We start from the raw sequence: 22,279 nt of genomic DNA on the forward strand, positions 1-22,279 counted from the left end.
CACAGCCTTTTGAGGTACAAGACAATGTTCCAATAAACCAAGCCACTGGGCCAGGGCCATATATTGTAATTCTCAAGGAAATGGTTGCCTCTGGGCATTTAAAAAAATCATACAATAGAGAGTCAGCTCATCTAGCTTTTCAACTGCAAACCAGTTAACAAGTCTAGAGTGAATGTTAAAAATGCCAATGTCTGTCTGTCTGAGGAACCTGATCTTTTGCCAGACTCTGTTGATGGAAAAATGTTTGTCATAGCTGGATTTTTTCAATTATTCCTGAAAAAATATTCAGCAGAATACAGAAATACACTGCCCAAAAGAATATAGTGAGAGCCACACATGAAATTTTTAATTTCCTAGTAGCCATGTAGAAAGGCAAAAAAAGTGAGATTAATTTTAATAATATTTTTTATTTAGCCCCAGATATTTAAAATACTTGATTTCAACATGTAATACATATAAATTATTAATAATAAAATTTACATTTTTCATACTGAGTCTTTACAATCTACTGTGTATGTTATACTTCCAGCACAACTCAGTCTAGAGCAGCCACATTTCAAGTGCTTCATAGCCACATGTGACTAGTGGACACCATATTGAACAGCATGGCTTTTATTATCACAACTGTCAAGACCTTGCTTTCCACGCCCGCCTGCCCTCCCTGAAGTGGATCTAGTGACATAAGCAGAGAGAGGAGATTGCTGAAACACTGAAAGCCAGCCTTCTGGTGCTAAGGGCCTTTTCATCAGTGACTATGAGCCTGGGTCACGGGCCCTCACAAACGTGAAGAAACACTCAGGGACCCAGGCCAGGAAAGGAGGCTTGAAGCAGAAGGGCATCCCTGACTTTTGAAAACATTGGGTGTATCTGCATTTGTCCTGGTTCTCATTTAGTTTGAAATACAGGGTGACTTAGATTCAAATAGCTTAACCTGCTTTCTTCATGTGATCATTTAATATAAGAATAGATTTGTGTTGAGAAAATAACTCTCAGTTATATAAACCACCATAGAATGTGGTGACGACAACACACATTTTTGATTGGGCAAAATTTCTCTTGACATAAGAGGTATCCAACATATAGTCTAGAAATATTTTGCGTAACTAGGAGCATGAGAGGCAGAGCAAGCAGCCAAGCATTTTATGTATTTTTCTGGAAAAAATGTGGAAGCTTAAGTGAGAGATTTATAGATGTACACTCTTTGCAAAGCCAGGTTAGGTAGTAGGGGCTGCATAAAGGGTCAGAGTGAAGGTAAGGATGAATGCAGGGAAGCAACTTCGACAACCTCGAGATTAAAATATGCGCCCCTGCCCTATCCTGTAGGAGCTGCAGGCCTGAAGGCCCTTCCCAAGCAGAGCACAGTCTCATCAGCAGTACAATCAAAATGGCTCTCCCAAGAAACAGAACACCTTGTTCCTGCTGGGAGCCCGATGGCTCTCTCTCTCTTTCTGGCTCATCCTTCCCTGTAGGGTACCTTTCTCTGGGGGAAAAGTGTCGAGGCTATTTCCAAGCACCTGACAAATGAAAGTCATAATGAGAACTGGTCAGCCACATAGCTATTTAAAGTGGTTAAAGATAGAAAATGATAGTGGTTAAAACCAAGTCTTTCCATAGCTTAGTGACTATTACGACATAACCTATTCTGAAGAGAGTGAAATCATTTTATAATATTGGTGTTGAAGGAACGAGGCTGAGGATTCCATGATACATCATTTGTTCTATTTCAAAGACTGTAACTTAACCCCCGATGCATCTGAATGTGATGAAAAGCCGTATCACCATGGGGTCTCAGGGCTTGGTCAGAAAATAAACTGGCAACAATAGATGATCAAGGAAATTAAACTTTTCTAATGCCCCACAAGACTTTTGGAAAGATTATTGCTTGGTTGAGTACCTCTGGGAAACTCTCTGGCCAGTCCAATAATACTATTAAAGCATTCAAGTATAAAAGAAGTTAATATAATATTAATGCAGAACAAATCCCCATGCCCCCTAATAAAAAACGACAACAACAAATTAAAGCAATGGGAGTTCTGAATTTATTTTAAAAATTTTAGATTTATTTAAAGTGTAATTGACATAAAAAATTGAAGGTATTGGAAGTGAACTTCCTGGTGATTTGATATGCACACTTGTGAAAGGATTCCCTTTATTTAGTTAACACATATATCACCTCACAGAAAAGCAGTCCAGCTGCAGAGCTACTGCTTGTATTTAGTAAAAAGAGTGCAGATCTAGCTCTGTGAAAGTGTTTTTCAATGGCAACAGAAGTTTGATCTCCAGATAATCACCAGGCAAGGCCTAAAACCCACCCATGTCCATTATAACCATCCCTAAATTCTTGCTTGAGGAGGAAGAAGGAAAAGGAGAGAAAGATGGTGACCACATATAAAAGTAATGAGGTTCTTCTTTCTTTGGCTCCTCCACATACCTTGTGCCCCAGCCATTAATCCCTGATAAAGCTCTGAACAACAAATGCATTTGAACAGAGTACACAGCTGAAGTTGTAGCACAGCTTCTCTTTCTGCACATTCTCTCCAGGTAAATTTATCAGTCTTATGAATTCAGATTAAATCCATATCCCAACAATTCCTAGATCTACATATATAGTACAGACCTCTCTTCTGAGATCCAGACCTATGAATAGAGCTTCATCGCAGACAGCTTCGAACACAAGGTTGTAAACTCCAGGTGTGTCAAATTCAGCAAGTCCAGCTGAACTTGGGATGTTTCTCTGACAAACCTGTCCTCTTTCAGTGTCATCTGTCTCAGTGAATGGCACCACCATGTCTCTGGTTGCCTCAGTCTGTCTCCTGAGAGTCATCCAGGACACTCGCCACATCATTACTCTAACTTCTAGTCAATCACCAACTCCTGTTGATTCTAGCTCCTGCATATCAAATCTGTCCACTTCAGCTGAAGGTGAAGGGCACAGTTCTTCAGACTACCAAGCCTTCCCAGACTTCTGACACCATCCACAAGTATGGGGGTTTCCAGAGCCACCCTGACTTCAGACTAGCTGACTATAAATTTAAACATGTCCCCAGGGACTCCCTCACATTTGATAATTTGGGAGAATGACTCAGTACTCAGGAAGGTTATATATATATAAAATTATAAATTATTATATATTATAGGTATATTATTATTATAAATATATAATGATATATAATTGTAAATATATATGTATATATACAAATGACACAAATTATAACAAAGGACACAAATGAGAATCAGCCAAAGGAAGAAGTGCATAGGGCAGAATCTGGCACTAAGAGGGTTCCAATCTTGAAATTTCCATGTCCTCAGGGGTGCATTATTCTCCTGGCATCTGTGTGGCCACGGAGGAGTGTCACCAAATTAAGAAGCTCATTGGAACTTTGTTATCCAGAGATTTTATCGAGGCTTCATTAAGTAGGCATGGTTGACTGAGTTATTACGTTCAATCTCTAGCCTTCTTCCATTCTTGGAGATCAAACTGGTATCATGTGGCTCAAAGTTCCAACCCTCTTATCATTTGATTGGTTTTTCTGGTGTGGCCAGTCCTCACTTTAAGTCTTTTCATGCAGGCAGGGACCCCACACTGAGCCAGCCATCTCTTAGCATAACCTATCAGGTGTCCATCATGAGTCATTTCACTAACATAAACTATTAGGTGTGGTGTAGGGGTCCACTGTGACTAACAACACATTCCTATTACTTGGGACAATCCAAAGCTGTAAAGTTGACTCCCAGGAGCAGGGACAAAGGCCAGACCTCCCTTCGAGTAAAGAAATTCGTTACTACACAGCATCTTAGAACTGGCAGGTTGGTGTCCAGGACAGCGACCTTAAGTGTATATTTAAGGTCAAACACCAAGAAAAAACAACTTGGAACTTGGGGAGGTTTTAGTCTTCAAATGCCATCAACACACACTTTTTTTTTTGTCTTCAGCTACTTGAACTTCATGGTATAGACTGGGAAGATTTACTATTACCAGACACAGAAGTGAGAGATGACACCCCTAAATAATGACCAATGTTGTAGCACTTAGTTAAACCACAGATTACAGCAACTTTCCCTTACCTTATTCTGGTGGTTCATAGTTTAAAGGGCTTTATGTATCTTATCCCTTAGATTGTTAGTCATAATGTAAAAAAGAGTATAAATAGTTTAACAATTGAATGACAACATAGTAAAAAGATTATTCAACTTTTCTATTCAAGAATTAGGTTTTACTAGAATTCATTCTTTTCAGCACAGTAGAAGCATCATTTACATGACAATTGATATGCTAATTTAGATTAATCTAGGAAATCTGGTATGTAGCAATCCGTTATTAACATAGTTGAAGGTATTTTGTTAATTTGGAAGTTTGAAAAAAAGTTTAGCAGGATAAAAGAAATTAACATATCTCTGATATACACGGGAGAGACCCAGGTAGACTGAGTAACTTCTGAAAATTTCAAATGTGATAGACAGTAGTTTTCTTTTCTCTAAAATCAAACTTAAGTTGATGTGACATGAAAAAATTAAGGTAAAGCAGATTAAAGGACTTTTCTTATGGGAAGGAAGCTAATTCCGTTTAAGTAGAATATTTACCCCCTGTCCCCTAGGCAGGTAGAATTGCTTTCATGTCTCTTTTTGAGAATGTGTACCAACTGTTTTACCTCTACTAGTTTATCAACCTACCTATCAGGAGTTTTCAGATGCAGAAAATTATGCCTTCACCATTTGTTTCTTTAAAATTTCTGTAATTAATTTTTTTCTTAAGTTTTTTTTTTTTACTTTTAGAGCGAGGAGAAGGGAGGGAGGAGAGGGAGAGAAACGTCAATGTGGGAGGGATACATTGACAAGTTGCCTTTCATACCCCTAACTGGGGTCCTGGTCTGAAATCCAGGCATGTGACCAGCCTGGGAATTGAACTGGCGACCTGCTGGTTTGCAGGCCTACACTCAATCCACTGAGCCACTCCAGCCAGGGTTGTATTTAAACTTTTTACAGATTCATACTCATCAAACTAAGGAGGCTTAGCTATAGTAATGATACTTTCTTAGCCTTTTTAAAAGTGGTTCCAGGTACTTTATTTAAAAAAAAAACAAACCTAAAGGAATCAGGGTCATGATAGCAGATGGAGATCACAAACCCTAGAAATAAGAGAAAATAAATAAAGTAAACTGGAAAACCTATACCTGTTCTATAAAACAAGGGGAGCAACTGAAGGCCAAGAACTATGAGGCACTTCTAAAAATATGGAAAGCAGACAGGTTCAAATTTTAAAATCATAGTGAAAATGGAAGAAGAGCTGCAGTAAAACACCTTTCATGAATTAATAGATAAATTCTAGTGTATCAGTCAGGGAAGAAGAGGAGCAGAACCAGTAGGAGATGGAGATATATATAAATATATAAAAAAAAAAAAAAAAAAAAAAAAAAATATATATATATATATATATAAAATCTCCCTGTGAAAAGGGAAATTTGTTACAGGGAATTGGCTTCCCCACTTACACAGTTGTGGGAACTACATAGTTAAGCAGTCTCTGTAAAGCTATTGCCTGCATTTGATAATGAAGCTTGAAGTCCACAGGGTAGGCGGTCAGCACGGAGAGATTATGAGCAGGATGGAACCGACAAACATCATCTAGAACCACATGAGGAGAGATGAAAATCTGTGCCCATTCTGGTTCCTTCTGATGTGAGTGACAAGGGTATTCTACAGAAGCTGGGCTCTGTGTTACAGAGCTAAACATGCACACCTGGTTCAGGGGTCAGAGAAGTGGAAGGATGATCCACAAGAAGATAAAACAATTGCTGCATGCCTATGCATTGCATCAGCAGATCAATAACAACATGTGTGAGCATCCTAACTGCAAACATGTAAGATAGGGAATTCTGGGAAATGTAGTTCAGCCAGACAAGTTGGCACATTACAAAACATCACATCCAGGAAGAAGAAAAATGTATTTAAGTGGAAATAATGGCATACAAGATGCAAAATAAAGAGATCGGTGAAACAGCTCATTAAGTTTAAATTTGTTATTTTTTAAAAAAATTCTAAAGTAATACAAAATTGGAAATAATATTTCAGAAGAATGCAATATATGAAACAGCAGGAGTAGGACAGGTGGGAGCACTGGGAAAGAAACAGAATGTTGCTAAGATTCTGCTGTGAGTCAGGGAAAGATGTAGAAACAACTGAAACATTCTTTAATAGATGATTGAATATAGATCACAGTATTCTTTTTTTGCCTATCTAGTAATTTTCCTTGAATCCATAATATAATATTATGTTGTTGAGTGTTTAACTCTTTTTAAAAAGTTTTTTTCCCTGACTGGTGTAGCTCAGTGGATCAAGCACAGGCCTCAAAGGGTCGCTGGTTTGATTCCCAGTCAGGGCACATGCCTGGGTTGCAGGTCAGTTCCCAGCAGGGGACTCACGAGAGGCAACCATACATTGATGTTTCTCTCCCTCTCTCCTTCCCTTCCCTTCTAAAGATAAATAAATAAAATCTTAAAAAGAAATATAAAAAATAAAAAGTTTTTAAAAACTTTTAAAAACATTAAAAAACTTTTTTAAAAGAGTGTTGAATTTTGTCATGACTAGTAGGTAAGTTACTTGTCGACCACCTTGATGCCTATTTATGAGCTTCGTTAAGGAGAGTTTACAGTAGCCTTAACTCGAGGCCATTTTCACACCATTACTAAAATGCAGCTTCTGTTGTCTCTATCCTATGCCTCATTTTTTCAACTTTCTCTCTCCATTCTGACTGGTTAGACAATCACACATCTTCCACTCCCAAGTGAGCTCTGGGGATTTGTCAGCTCACAGCTTCTTTGCAAGGCCTTGTGAAGTTCTCCTGCACTGCACACATACAGCTCAGCATTCACCAAAGTTCAGTTTCCTGGAGCTCTAGTTCTGCACAGTCTTATTTTCCTCAGTATTCGGCCTTGCAAATTCTGTTCACCTTGGCATTGCCAAACTCAGATTCCTGTCTCTTTAGCTCAGCAGTACCTCTGTGGTCTGCTTGGTTCTCCCCCTCTGTGATACAATCTGCAAAGTCCCTCTTCTCCCTTCCTCTGGTGATTGGTCATTAATTTCACCTTACTTGTTTCATTTCATTTGTATTACAGTCCTGACTATTTACAATGTCTAAAAACTCTTGTTTCAGATATTTTTGTTCAATTTTCTAGCTGTTTATGGCTAGTTGAGTACCGGTCAGTTTGTCATGCCTGAAACAGAAGCAATCTTCTACATTTTCTCTTGGTTCTATCATTAAGCTTATGGGTCACACAAAAAATCACCTGTACCACTAGATTTTCAGGTACATGAACCAATACATCTCCTTTTTATTTTAAGACAGTGTGAGTTGAATTTTTCTGCTGCCTACATGCAAACTTTGTGTGCTGTACGATATATTATATACAGAGTTGGATTCATAGCCCAAAACTGAAATATTTTTATAGTACTCTATTTTTTCTCCTACATTTTCCCAAACTGATCTTTAGCAATGCAAGCATTATTCTAATTAACTTCAGTTACCTTCTATACACATTTACTGAGTACCCAGATATAATTCAGATGCTATGTCAGACTCTTAGAGGTCAAGATAAAGTTCCTGCTATCAAGAAGCTGGGAGTCTACTAAGGGAAATTTACATAAAAGCAAAAATAGGGGATGGAAAACTATCTCCCAAAAATATATGTATCAGTCCTAACTTTTGATACCTGTGAATGTGATTTTATTTGGTAATAGATTCTCTGCAGAGCTAGTTAAGATGAGTTCATATGAATGAGAGTGGGACCTAATCCAATGGCCAGTGTCCTTGTAAAAAGAAGAAAGTTTGGCCACAAATACACAGTGAAGAGAATGCCAGGTGAGGGCAGAAACACAGACACACAGGGGAGAAGACAACTAAAACGGTGAAAGTAAAATAAATAAATAAAATAATAGCTGAAGATATACCTTGCAATCATCAAAAGAGACTAAATTATATATTAATAAAAGAAGTCAATTTGAGAAGGAATATTTCACAATGATAAAAGGATCAATTTGACAAGAAAACATGAACATTCTAAGCTTGAATATATCTACTATCATAGTTTGAAAATAAATAAAACAATTTTGAAAGTACTAATAGAAAAAAATGAATAAATTACCATTATAGTTAGAGATGTCACAGACTTTTCTAAGTAGGCAAGACATCAGCAAGGGTAAAAGATGTGAATAGTGCAATTAACAAATTTTCCACATGTACATATATATATACAATATGTAAGAAATGTACCCAACAACTGCCGAATACACATATACACTTTCATAGTAAGTGTACATAGACATTTATCAACATAGAGCATAACCTAGGTCATAAAAGCAAGTCTTGTCAACTTTCAAAAGACTGAAAGTATAGAGTATATTCTTTTATCAAAGTGAAAATAAACTAGAAATCAACAATAATATATTGTTTGAAAATGTTTGGAAATTAAGCAAGATGCCTTTAAGTAACCCATAGTTTAAAGAAGAAATCACAGAAAATATTGGAAAATAGTTTTAGTTGAATGATATATCAAAACTTATAGAATACATTTGAGGAACAGGTATGAAAGACACAGAGATGAGGACTGGGGGGGGGGGATGGGAGGGAGGGGGGAGACCGGGCGGGGGGGGGGGGTGGGGAAAAAAAAAAACTTATAGAATACAGTTATAGCAGGGTGCTCTTACTGCATTTAATACAATAGAAATGTTTATTCATAATGGTCTCAGTAGAAACTACCCAAATATTTATCAACAATAGAAGGAATACATAAAATGGAATAATTATATCAATGAAAAAGACTGAATTACTGCTATAAACAACAACATGGATGAATCTCACAGACATGATGTTAAGTGAAAAAAGTTACACATAAAATACCATTTACATGAAATTCAGACAACAGGCAGAATTACTCCTTTAAAGGTGTTGACTAAGAGGAGTACACGGGAGCCTTCTACAAGCTACAAATGTTCCATGTCTTGATCTGGGTGGTTGTTACACAGGCATATACATGTAAAAATTCATCAGATTACACTTTGCTGTATTTTACTCCACGTAATTTGTACTTTAAATAAGCAAAAAAGAAAATAATGTTAATCCCTCTTGTCTATTCTCTTTGAAATTCTCCTCACCATTCTTGCTTATTTTGCCATAGTTAACAATTTAGAATCATTGTGGTGGTATGAGAAGATATACTTCTCAGACTTCCTTTTAAGAGAACCTGAGGTAAGTGACTGCTGCTTTCATGCTGTCTGTCCTTGGCTGCTCTTGGCCTTTGATGGGGTGACAGTGGAGGATAGTGAGCCAGCCCATCAGTGCCTACTATGGGTCTCTTCTAACGAACAGTTTGCTTTGGGGATCCCCTGCTGGAGACTTTCTCAGAGCTGCATTGCAGTCCAAGAACTGCAATGTACCCAGTCTTCTTACCCAATTCTTTCCATCCCTCTCTTCCTCCACAGGCTCAGTCCTGCATGGTGGTCTGCCTACTCCTGTTTCCTCTCCACTTTACCACTCCAAGCATTTCCCCAATAAATCTCTGGCACATCTGATTCTGTTTTGACATGAACAAGATTGAAAACTTGGAGCCTGTGTAGTCTTTTCCCCTAAATAAACAATTCAGCCACTCCTTTCTGGTTCTTGCAGCTTCCTGGGGCACTGACAGGGAGCACAGCCTGGGTCTTTGTTGATCTACGATCCATCCATCCATCCGACATCTCACCTTTCACCAATCTGAAGGAATCACCCTCCGATTTGGGAGAAGGCATATGTTGTCTCTGACATCTGTCATCACTCTTTTTCTTAAGTGGGGTACACCAGATTTCTCTTACACCTCACACCTTCTAACAAACTAGAGGATATCTCCAAAGTGCAATTACAGAAGCTGAGCTCAGAGTCAAAGAAATGTAAGAACCAGACTAAACACTAAATGACAGCTACTTATGGACCCAGTCCACTAAGTTAAGCTCATTTAAAGGCCTGGAGTCAAGTACACAGTGAGCATCGTTTACTTTGAAACTCTGTCTTTTAGGCTGGTAAATGATCTTTTTTATAGTGTGGCTGCCTGTCATGTGAGGTTATCCTATTTTTCACAGTGGGTGCTTAGTAGTGTTACCTTTTTGAATAGTCTACAGGGCTCCCCACTGTTCCGTGACCATTTGCAGAAGAGTGACAATCTCTGGGACCCTTAAGTTTTTCTCCACTGGTACAAGACAAATGCACTGAAACTGTGCCAAGATTTTGCTTCAAACATAGCACGAGATAAAGAGGATTTACAGGCAAAGAACTCCCTTGAACCACAGCCAAAAAAGCAGATAACTTTTAAATAACACAATGTGGTAGAAGAAACTGCCTTGTGGCGATCTGCTGTTGAGAAAAAGAGCAACTATTTACAGTACATGTTGGCGAACGATGTATGCTTCAGCTAGAAAGGGTGAGAGTTCACCATACTGTTTATGGGTTTTCTTACATTGCTAAGGCTGTATTGAATGCTCTAAACAGAATCCTTAGATTTTTATTCTTTATCCTCAACCCATTTAATTGATTTATGACAATCACATGACTGATTCAGACTGAATAAAAGTTATTCAAAGAATACATTAAAATGAATATATTATAATAAATTACTTAATATTATATAGATGTACCCCCTCACTTGAAGCAAATTTAGATTTATAAAATAAATAAATAATAGGTAATTGCTTTCTTTTACTGAAAGGCTTTTTTCTTTTTCAAGATTTTATTTATTTATATTTAGAGAGAAGGGAAAGTAGGGAGAGAACATGGATTGTGAGAGAAACATTGATCAGTTGCCTCTTGCACACCCCCAACTGGGCACCCAGCCTGCAACCAGGCTGTGAATTGAAGTGGCGACCATTCAGTCCACAGGTCTACAGGCTGGCACTCAACCCACTGAGTCACACCAGCCAGGGCATCTCTTTCCTTTTTTTATATAAAATGATTCATCCTCAGATTTCTCTAAATGTTTATAAAGTATAGTTAGATTTCAAAAATTCTTTTTAAAAATGTATTTTGTGGAATATACCTACTGAATCAAATGAAGTTGGTTATGCTAAAGACTCTTAAGTTGTTAACAAGGGAGAGCTAATCATGTTATGTAGTTTAATTAGCTTCCAAAACCACAGTACTTGTGGGTGGTACCCAAGGACGCTGATTTTAAAACATACGTCTTCTAGCCAAGGAGACAAAACGTCTTCTAGCCAAGGAAATAGTTATGTAGATTGGAGTAGAGACAGGGAAGAAATGCTGAGTCTGAAGGTCAGTAATAATGCAGATGCAAAAGGAGGCTTGTCTGTGGTGGGGTAGAAAGATCCACCAGATTTCTCACTCTCCCAGTCCTAGTTCATATTCATGGACAGTGTTCAGATAGCTACTTTGCTGCGCTGGGACCTTAATACCAGGAAAGGAAGTGCATTGATTTAGGGGGAGTGGAAATAGCTCTCATAAGTTGTTTAATAGACATTTGCTAATATCCATGTATGAATAATGTCAAGTTACTGGATGGGACAGACTGTTGGGGACAAATCCTGCAGATCCAACACAGAGAGCTTCCAGTGGTCAACAAAACTTCAGATGAGGAGTTTTCAAACTTTCCCACACATGGCACATTCAGAAAGTGATAATATTTGTAAACCACACTGAGGTGAACTGAAGGAGATTTGGGGGAGTCGGAATGGGACTAAGTGAAAAAATTATAACATTTTTCTCTATAGTCCATATTTGTGATAAAAAAGAAAATGTAAAACATTTACAAATGAATTAGTCTCCTATTTTTTATTAAAAAAATTGAATTTGCTTCTGTATTTTACACACGCACACACCTGATTTAGGCTCAAAACTCTCAAATGTGATTTCTGATCAAAACCCTTTCATATTCTTCATTGTTACCTTGGTCAGAAATTATGTTTATATAAATAGAGGGGCAAATAGCAGATTATCACGTTTTCTTTAATGAACGAAACCTGCTTTCTTGCCCTCTAGTAGATAATTTTATCTTTGATTTTTTAAAATCTTACTTATTGGTATTGCGGCTGCCTTTCATTTTTATTTGTTTAGCCTCCAAATAAATGCACTGATATTTCACAATTGTTAAACTTTATAAACTCCTATGGGAAACAAGTTCATGCACAGTTCTTTTGTTTTCAGTCAAAGCACCATTTTTCAAAGTAAGTTAGGTCAGCTCCATTTCCCCCCATCCCTTTCAGAGAGGTTATGACATACATTTTTAATACATTTTATCATAGTCTGCATTAAATCCTAGGACTGTCCAACCTCCTGGTTAGTTTTGTTTAATCTGCATACATGAAAGTGAACACTCTGTGCTGTTAAGTTTTATGAGTTTTGACAAATGCATGGCATCATGAACATACCACTGCAGTACCATATCAGTTCCATTGCACTCTCCCTTCCAAAAGCCCTGACAACCACTAATCTGTTTTTATCCCGACAGCTTTACCTTTTCCAGAGTCTGTAATAAGTGAGATCATATTTTCTAGTCTTTTTGGTTTGCCTTCTTTTACTTAGCAAAATAAATTTGATTCATCAATTTTTCTATGTGAATTAATAGCTCATTCCTTTTATCCCTTAATAATATTCCCTTGTAAGACTAATTTTTATTTTTTAATTCAATCATTTATTGAAAGACTTCTTGGTTGCTTCCAAGATTACAAATAAAACTGCTATGAACTTTCACATGCAGGTTTTTGTATAAATGTATCATTTTAAATCAATTTTCAAAGTAGCAACATCAAGAATGAAAGACGGAACATCAATATAGATACTACAGAAGTTAAAACAATAAGAAATATTATGAAAAAAGTATATTAATAAATTTAGCAAGTCATTTATAGTGGGCAAATCCTTTAATTACAAACACTACCAAAGGTCACTCAAAAGAAATAATCTGAATAGCTGTGTATCTATGTTTAAAAAGTTTATACTTAGTCTCGGCTGGTGTGGCCCAGTGGATTGAGTGCTGGCCTGTCTGTGAACCAAAGGGTCGCCAGTTTGATTCTCAGTCAGGGCACATGCCTGGGTTGCAGGCCAGGTCCCCAGTGGAGGGCGTGCAATAGGCGACCACACACTGATGTTTCTCTTGCCCTCTTTCTCCCTCCCTTCCCCTCTCTAAAAATAAATAAATAAAATCATTTTTTAAAAAAGGTTATTCTTAAAAACCTTCCCACAGAAAATATTCCTGGCTTAGATAGCTTCAGTGATAAATTATAAGGGAGTAATGTCACCAATTCTACATAAACACTTCCAGAAAATTGAAAGAGAAGAAACATTTCTCAATTTATTTTATAAAACGAGCATTATCCAGTTACCAAAATGGGACAAAAATATGACAATGAAAAAATTACAGACCAATATCCCTCACAGATATAGATGCAAAATCCTTAAGGGATATCACCAAATCAAATTCAGTTTTATGTAGATGGATAATACATAATGACCAAATAGAGTATGTTCCAGGAATGCAAGGTTGGTTCAACATTTAAAAATAGTTTCATGCAATGCTACATGTTAATAGACTGAAAAAGAAAAACCATATGATCATCTAAATAATCTGAGAAAAATGACAGATTTTTCTTATTCATAAAAAAAACCCACCAGCAAAATTAGGAGTAGTAGGAAACATTCTCAACCTGATAAAGGGCATTTATAAGAAAACCTTACAGTTCATGGTAAAGACAGTGATTTCTCCCCAATATTTGGCACAAGGCAAAAATGTCTGCTTATACCACTTCTATTCATCATTGTACCGGAGGTTTTATCTGGTGCAATAGGCCTAGAAAAAAAAAAGGACATTCAGACTGGAAAGGATAGAATAAAAATATTTTTGTTTTTGGATTACATGAACATCTATTTCAAAAGTGCTAGTGAATCTACCAAAAAAAAAAAAACCTTAATGGAACTAAAATATGAGCCTAACAAAGTTGCAGTATGTGTAAAAATCACATGTATTTATTTATATGAGAAATGATGATTTAGAAATTGAAATTTAAAAGTACTTTTTTACAGTAGCATCAAAAACCCATAAATACTCAGATACAGGTTTTTTAAAAACATAAGTATAAGACCTATACATGCAGAGAGAAATTTTTAAATACCCAAATAGATGGAGATAGCTATCATATGCATGAACAGGAAGACTCAATATTGTTAAAGTTGTCAATTCTCTCCAAATTTATCTATAGATTCAATAAAATCCCCAAATTTTAACAGATTTTTTAGCAGCAAGTGCTAAGCTAATTTTAGAACCTGCAAAGGACTTAAAATGCTCAATGCAAATTGAAAAAAGAAAATATTTAAAGGACTCATGTTGCCTGATGCCAAAACACACTGTAAAGTCACAATAATCAAGAGATTGTGGTGTTAGTATACGGATAGATATACTTATCAAGAGAACAGACTAGAGTCCAGAGATAGACCTGTATATAAAGGGTTCATTTATTTTTGACAAAGATGCCAAAGTAATTCAAAAGATTTTCTTCAAGTGGTACTGAAACATTTGAAGATCCATATACAAATATATTACCTTCTATCCCTATCTAGTACTATTTACAAAAATCAACTTGAAATAGATCACATATCTAAATGTAAGAGTCAAAATGATAAGACTTCTAAAACAAAACATAAGGGAAGCTATTGTTTTATTTTACAGAGAGGGGAACGGAGGGAGAAAGAGAAGGAGAGAAACATCAATGTGAGCGAGGGACCAAATCTGAAATGCAGCGTTCACCCCTGTGGGGAATCCAACTGGACGACCCTTCGGTCCATGGGTTGATGCCCAACCAAATGAGCCACACTGAGTGGGTGAAAAGCTCTTTATTTTAATTTTTCTTTTTTGTGGAGGAGGAGTCAAAAATTTCTTAGGGCAAAACCAACACAAAAATCTAACCTTTAAAGAAAGGAATTAATTGGACTTCATGAAAATTGAAAGCTTCTGGTCTTTGAAGACAATTTTAGGTAATAAAATTAAGCATATACTGCAGAAAACATTTTCACATTACATATGTATATATGATAAATGATCTACACCCAGAATATTTAGAGAACTCTTATAACTCAATAGTAGCAAGACAAACAATTCAATTCAAAGTAGAAAAGATATTGGAACACATGTTCACAAAAGTAAATATAGAAATGGTTAACAAGTACAGAGAATGAGCTCAGCATTAGTCATCAATGCAAGTGAAAGCCAGATGGAGATACCACTACACACCCACTAGAATTAAAAGGACTGACACTATCAAGTGTTGTAGAGCATATGAAGCAATTGCATCTCCATCTCTCACTTATTGCTGATGAGAAGGCACACAGAGTATAGTTCCTTTGGAAAACAGTTTGACAAGTTCTCAAAACATTAAATATACACATGGCATAAGACACAGAAATTCCAATCTTGGGTATTTTCCTGAGGAGGGAGAAACATATGTTCATACAAAACCCTGTGTATAAATGTTTAGGGCAGATTCATTTGTAACAGTCCAAAGTTGGAAAGAACCCAAATGTCCATCAACCAGCGAAGAGATGTACATCCATGTAGTGCAATACTATTTGCAATCAAGAGACAAGCAGCAGGGAAAATCTCACAAGCATTATGCTAAACTAAAGAAGCAACACAAAAGGCAGCAGCATGTTATGTGGTTCCGTGTACCAGGCATTCTACAAAAGGCAAAACAGAACAAAAAGATCAGTTGTTCCCAGGGAAGTGGGGTAGAGGGAGAGGTTTGACTTCAAAGGGGCATGATGGGAATGCTCTGTACATTCATGTGGTTGTGGTCACACAACTCCACACGTTTGTCAAAAGTCATCCAACTGTGCATGGTAAAAAAAAATCAGACCAAAAAAAAAAATAAACAGACACTTGCAGTAAAGGCTGTGAAAAAAATCAAAACAGCAGTTTTAATGATTTCATGAAAGCTCTTTACAATTTGTTTTTTCACTGTGTTTTCAGGATGGGTTTATACAATGTATTGGGTCAGAACATGGCTATGAGTCAAGCTGACCTTGGTTCAAGTTCTGCCCCTGCCAGTTATTAGCAGGTGACCTTATGTCAATTATTTCACTCATCCCTCATAAGGCTATGAGGGGAATTAATGATGCACTTTAACCACTTCATATTTGCCTGGCTCAAAAAGACAATTCAATAAATGTTAATTATTTGAAGAACATTTAGCAACTTAATCCGGAAGACACATAGAAATAAGTTACAATACCGTGTGGAAACAGCAGAAATAGAGCCTGCGTAATGTACAGTGACGGTGTGAACTGAGAAATGTTTCCCTACGTCTAAAGTGTCTAGTGAAAACTTTCTGGACAAAATCATGACTAAAATAAAATTTGAAAGACCTATAGGTGGTTCTTAGAGCCATTAAGGGAGCAAAGGGCATTAAATGTCATGGTGTACTTGGAGAATTTTGAGCTATTTGCTAATTTATTTTAGTAATTAGAGAAGCTATTGCAGTAGTGTGGAGTAAGCCAGAACAAGGTCTTGAATGCCAATTTAAGAATCTTGTTGTGGCCCTGGCTGGACAGCTCAGCTGGTTAGAGCATCATCCTGATATGCCAAGGCTTCAGGTTCATCCCCCGTCAGGGCACATATCAGGGACAACTGATGGATGCATAAATAAGTGTAACAACAAATAAATCAATGTTTCTCTTTTTCTTCCTCCCTCCCTCCCTCCCTCTCTCTCTCTCTCTCTAAAATCAATAATAAAAAAGAATCTTGTTGCATCTTATTTATATATATATATAGTGGAGCAGTTGGAAGCCAGAAAAGAAAGAAACATTATAAAAATAACTGATCATCCTGGAGAATATGGACTGGAACTTGCACGAAGGTGGAAGATGGGAGACCTGTCAGAAGGCTTGCTAGATGAATTTAGGGAGGAGATGGTGACATTTTATGCAAGGGCTATGGGAATGGAAAGGACAAAATAAATTCAAGAGACTTTGGGGAATCCAACAACTGAGTGTATATGAAGGAGAACCGTTCTAGGATGGGTGTCAGACTTCATGTGTAGGTATCTAGGTAGATGGTAGTACTCCTCGATTCATAGAACACATGTTTACATTGGGAAAGTGATGAGTTAAGGCAAGTAATGTTGATATTTGAGGGGCCTGTGAACATCCAGGTGGAGGTGTCCAGTAAGGGGATGGATACATAAGGCCTAGAGCTCAGTACTGGAATCTGATTTGGAGCTGAATATATGACAGTGAAATCACAACTCTGAAAAAGATCACCCTAGAAAAGCATATAGTATGCAAAGAGAGCCGGGACAGATCCCTGGAAAATATCATTTAAGATGGTGTAAAGAAAGACCTTAAATAATAGTCAGGAAAGTTAGGAGGTCAAGAGCAAATAGTATCAAGGAAACCAAGGACGGTGTTTCAAAAATGAGGTACCACCCTGAGTGTTATATGCAGCAGTGATGTCAAGGAAGATAAAGACTAAGAAACAGCCAATGGATTTGGGTAATGTTAGTGGTGGGGAACAAACCAGATGACTATAGTCTGAAGAGTGAATGAGAGGCTACTTTTTTGGAAAGTCATGGTCAAGAAGAGAAAAAGAAAAATAATGATAGCTAGGAGGAGTTACAAGACCAAAGGAGGTTTATTTTGTTATTCGTTTGTTGTTTTGTTCCTTTGTTTTGTTTTGCATAAGGCATAGTAGAGATGTCACATACACTGAAGGGCAAAGGCCTAGGAAAGAGGAAGAGAAGTTGAGATCCAGGGATGTAATATTCAAGGTCCAATCGGGAGACAGAAATCATATGTTATCTGACTGTAGAAAATTTAAGACAAACAATTGCTAAATTTATCAGGTAGTTTAAAAGGCGAGAGGAGACATAAAGGGATGAAAAGTAGCAGCTGTAAAAACCATCAAACACTCTTAGGGTTGGAGGACCAACGGGAGCAGGTGGGAGATGGAGAGTGTCAGAGGGGTTCACAGTAGGGAGAGATTTTTTGCAAAAGTCAATCAAAGAATGTTTTATAAAGCTTAAGCCCCTGATCTGAGCTTAATTAAGTAGAAATGAAAGAACATTCCAAGAGTTACACATGACCTGCAAATAGTAACCGCTTAATAAATATTTGTTGAATAGATGAACAGAGTGAACAAACATCGAGAGGAGGAAATATGGAAAAATTGGGGGGGGAACAGTAAGTTTCTTTGGGGCCTGTGTGGTGGGAAATAAGCCGCACGAAAAGAATAGGGATGGGCAGGCAGCTTTGAACACCAGGCTAATGAGTTTAGAGCATATTTTAGGAAGCCAGTGAAGTTTGAGCAGGGAAGTGACACACTAGAGCAAAGATTTCTGGACCGCTGATCTGTCTGTGGTCCGTAGAAAGAACTGGAAGCAGAGAGAAATTGTAGTCGTTAGTTAGGAGGCTCTGGATTGGGGTGACTGAAAGCATGTATCACAGGGGGCAAGACAGAGGACAAAATATTGATGATCAACTGACTCAAGCGTTGATTGGAGTTGCTGGAGGAGGAAGGGAAACTGAGGTTCAAGGCGTTTGGGAAGAAAAGTAATGGCAGAACAAGGAAAGAAACGAGGGAAGAAGAGGAAGTTTGGAACGGAAGGAATAGATTTTGTGGGGAAAGACTGGATACCCTAGGAAAGGTGGGCAACGAGGTCTGCAGCTGAGCGAAGTCCGGGCAGCGCGGGGGTTGGGAGCGGCCTGCACCGAGACCCCGACTGGGGTCCGCAGTGGGGAGCGCACCGAGCTTCTCGGGGTCTGCGGGTCCGGAGCCAGCCCTCCGCCGGAATCCGAGCCGCACGGCCTCCCGGTTCCCAGTTTTCACCTGGGGTGGACCTCAGAGGCTCGGAGGAGGTTCCAGTGTCTATTCAGCCCCAATTCAGGGGACTCTCTGGAATCTAAGGATAACGCAGGTAGCGACCGCGATCCCGGCGGAACAATGGGCGCGTGGGGCCGCCGGGGCGCGCTTCTCTGGCCCGGCGAGGCGCGTGCCCGCGGTGCTCAGGCGCGCCCGTGTCGCCTAGCAACCCGGGACCGCGGCTGGGCTGGGAAAGGAGCCCGGGCTCCGGCCTCCGTGGAGGTGGCTGTTCATTAGGTCTGCGGAGCCGCAGCTCGGGAAATGCAGGTGGGCGGGGTGGAGAGGCCCAGGGCAGAGGTCCCAGCTAAACTTGGGGACGGAGGAGGTGCCGCGCGGGTGGGGACATCAGGGGCAGCTAGTGGTCACCTCTGCTTAGGCCGGGGTAGGGGTGGGATTCGTAAGCTCCCGTGTCACAAGCAGCAGGACTGAGACCCCGAGAAGCAGGGCGAGGGGTTCAGATTCAGATACTTGACTCAGGAAGTGGGTCTGCTCTAGCTCTCCTCCTCCCCTGCAAATCTTCTCAAAATAAATCTCCGCGTTAGCAACTATTTAAGATCGCCGAGGCTGAAAGTTCAGGAAGGAGAAATACGAATAGTCAATAAACTCATGAAAAAAAATTGTGCTTCCTCTTCAATAGTCAAGAAGCTGCAAGTTTAAAGCTGACTCGTTTTCATACCCAATGCGAAGAGGTTGAAACTTTTAGTTATTCTGCAGCTGGGGATTTATCCTAAAGAAACAGTTGAGAATGTGGATGAAGATTTTTATGCCTAAGGATTCTCTCGTTTATGTCTAAAGTTCCTTGCTGTCTTGTCCGTTATTTCATAAAATTGGAAACAACTTCTTAACAATAGGAGACGGGCTGGATGCATAGTGGATTTTTAAATATCGTTTTAAATGACGTGATATGCTGGTCCATTGGAGATGACTGGAGCAATAAATGGAGACTGAAATTTTAGAATCCGTTCATCAATTTAAGACTTTATTAGGAGAATGGTCCCAGGAAGGGGAGAACAGGGAATAGAAATCCAGGGAGGATGGTAAAGTCACTGTAGAAAACTCACGCACAAAAGGAACTATATCAAAATACTGTTTTCTCCCAGAACTTATTTCTAAGTGATTTGTTTTATTCCGTGTGCCCTTCTTGGCTTTTACAAATTCTCTATAGTGAAGTGTATTACCTGTATAAAGTGGTACACTTAAAAATGGCAAAAATGGCCCTGGCTGGTGTGGCTCAGTGGATTGAGTGCTGGCCTGTGAACCAAAAGGTTGCTGGTTCGATTCCCAGTCAGGGCACATGCCAGATGTTTCTGTCTCACATTCATGTTCCAATCCTTCTCTTTCTCCCTCCCTTCCCCTCTCTGAAAATAAAAATAAAATATTTTTTTAAAAATGGTGAAAATGGTAAGTTTTATGTATATTTTAGTGCAATAAAAGAAATCAAGACAGGTGGTAAAATAGGGGAAACAGGTGTCTTTTGCTTCAGAAAGTCAAAGGGATTTATCTTCTTAATTCAACATCTCTGTAGCGTTAAAGGAAAATCTTCAAAGAGTAAATTAGTATAAGGTAACTTAATTGTCTCATGTTCGTTTTAAGTGAAATGGGTGTACAATTTTTTTAATCATTAGGGTCATCTCAAAGGCTCCTTGTCCCTGGCCTGTGCCAGCTGTATACTTCCTCCCTGGTTAACAATCACACCCATACGGTGAGTAAGACACAAACTGAACACTTCCTGCTTCACAGCAGAGCCCAGGACCAGCTGCATCACTGTGATCCTGTATGTTTGGACCCTCCAACGTCTGCCCTCTTCAATCTGCAGTTACTCAAAACCACTGTGCTGAAATAGGAAAAACAGTTTCCTGAATGAAAATCAGAGGTCTTGAAGCAACTTGATGCTGGTGTGATTTAATTGCTTCTCAAATATCCACAAGGAGTTCTTTTGTTAAATTTAAGACTGTTGTATTTCAGAACTGGTTATTAAGAGATATGAAATCTCTTTTTCTAGGGGTCAATCATAGGATAGCCTTTCATTTGTCCAAAATAGTTTCTGTTTGCTTGATATATTATGGGCAAAATGTCTATGGCTGGTGTGCTTTTTAAAGAATATATATTTTATTGATGATGCCATTACAGTTGTCCCATTTCCCCCCTTTCATTCCTCTCCACCCTGCTCCCCCCTCCCCCCACATTCTCCCCTTTAGTTCATGTCCATGTGTCACAAGTTCTTTAGCTTCTACATTTCCCATACTATTCTTACCCTCCCCCTATTTTCTACCTACCATCTATGCTACTTATTCTCTGTGCCTTTTCCCCCTCTCTCCTCCTCCCATTCCCCTGTTGATAACCCTCCATGCGATCTCCACTTCTGTGGTTCTGTTCCTGTTCTAGTTGTTTGCCTAGTTTGTTTTTGTTTTTGTTTTAGGTGTGGGTGTTATTAATTGTGAGTTTGCTTTCATTTTACTGTACGTGTTTTTTATCTTCTTTTTCTTAAATAAGACCTTTTAACATTTCATATAATAAGGGCTTGTGATGATGAAATCCTTTAACTTGACCTTGTCTGAGAAGTACTTTATCTGCCCTTCCATTCTAAATGATAGCTTTGCTGGATAGAGCAATCTTGGATGTAGGTCCTTGCCTTTCATGACTTGGAATACTTCTTTCCAGCCCCTTCTTGCTTGTAAGGTCTCTTTTGAGAAATCAGCTGAAAGTCTGATGGGAACTCCTTTGTAGCTGTCTCCTTTTCTCTTGCTGCTTCTAAGATTCTCTCCTTTACTTTAATCTTGATTAATGTAATTATGATGTGCCTTGGTGTGTTCCTCCTTGGGTCTACCTTCTTTGGGACTCTCTGAGCTTTCTGGACTTCCTGGAAGTCTATTTCCTTTGCCAGCTTGGAGAGATGTTCTCCTTTATTATTTGCTCAAATAAGTTTTTCACTTGTTGCTCTTCCTCTTCTCCTTCTGGTACCCATATAATTTGGACGTTGGAATGTTTAAAGATGTCCTGGAGGTTCCTAAGCCTCTCCTCATTTTTTTGAATTCTTATTTCTTCATTCTTTTCTGTTTGGTTGTTTCTTTCTTCCTTCTGGTCCACACCATTTATTTGAGTCCCAGTTTTCTTTCCATCACTATTGGATCCCTGTGCATTTTCCTTCATTTCTCTTAGTGTAGCCTTCATTTTTTTAAATCTAATTTGTGACCAAAATCAACCCATTCTGTGAGCATCCTGATCACCAGTGTTTTGAACTGTACATCTGATAAGTTGGCTATCTCTTGGTCGCTTTAAAGTATTGGCTCTGGGGCTTTGATTTGTTCTTCTGTTCGAGCCATAATTTTTTGGCCAGGTTGTGCCTATTATGTATGAGTGGTGGAGCCTTAGGTTTCACCAGGGTGGGTCACCCCAGTTGC

This window comes from Artibeus jamaicensis, unplaced genomic scaffold (genome assembly GCF_021234435.1).
Source record: "Artibeus jamaicensis isolate MK-2021 breed Jamaican fruit bat unplaced genomic scaffold, CSHL_Jam_final contig_867, whole genome shotgun sequence".
Classification (NCBI taxonomy): domain Eukaryota; kingdom Metazoa; phylum Chordata; class Mammalia; order Chiroptera; family Phyllostomidae; genus Artibeus; species Artibeus jamaicensis.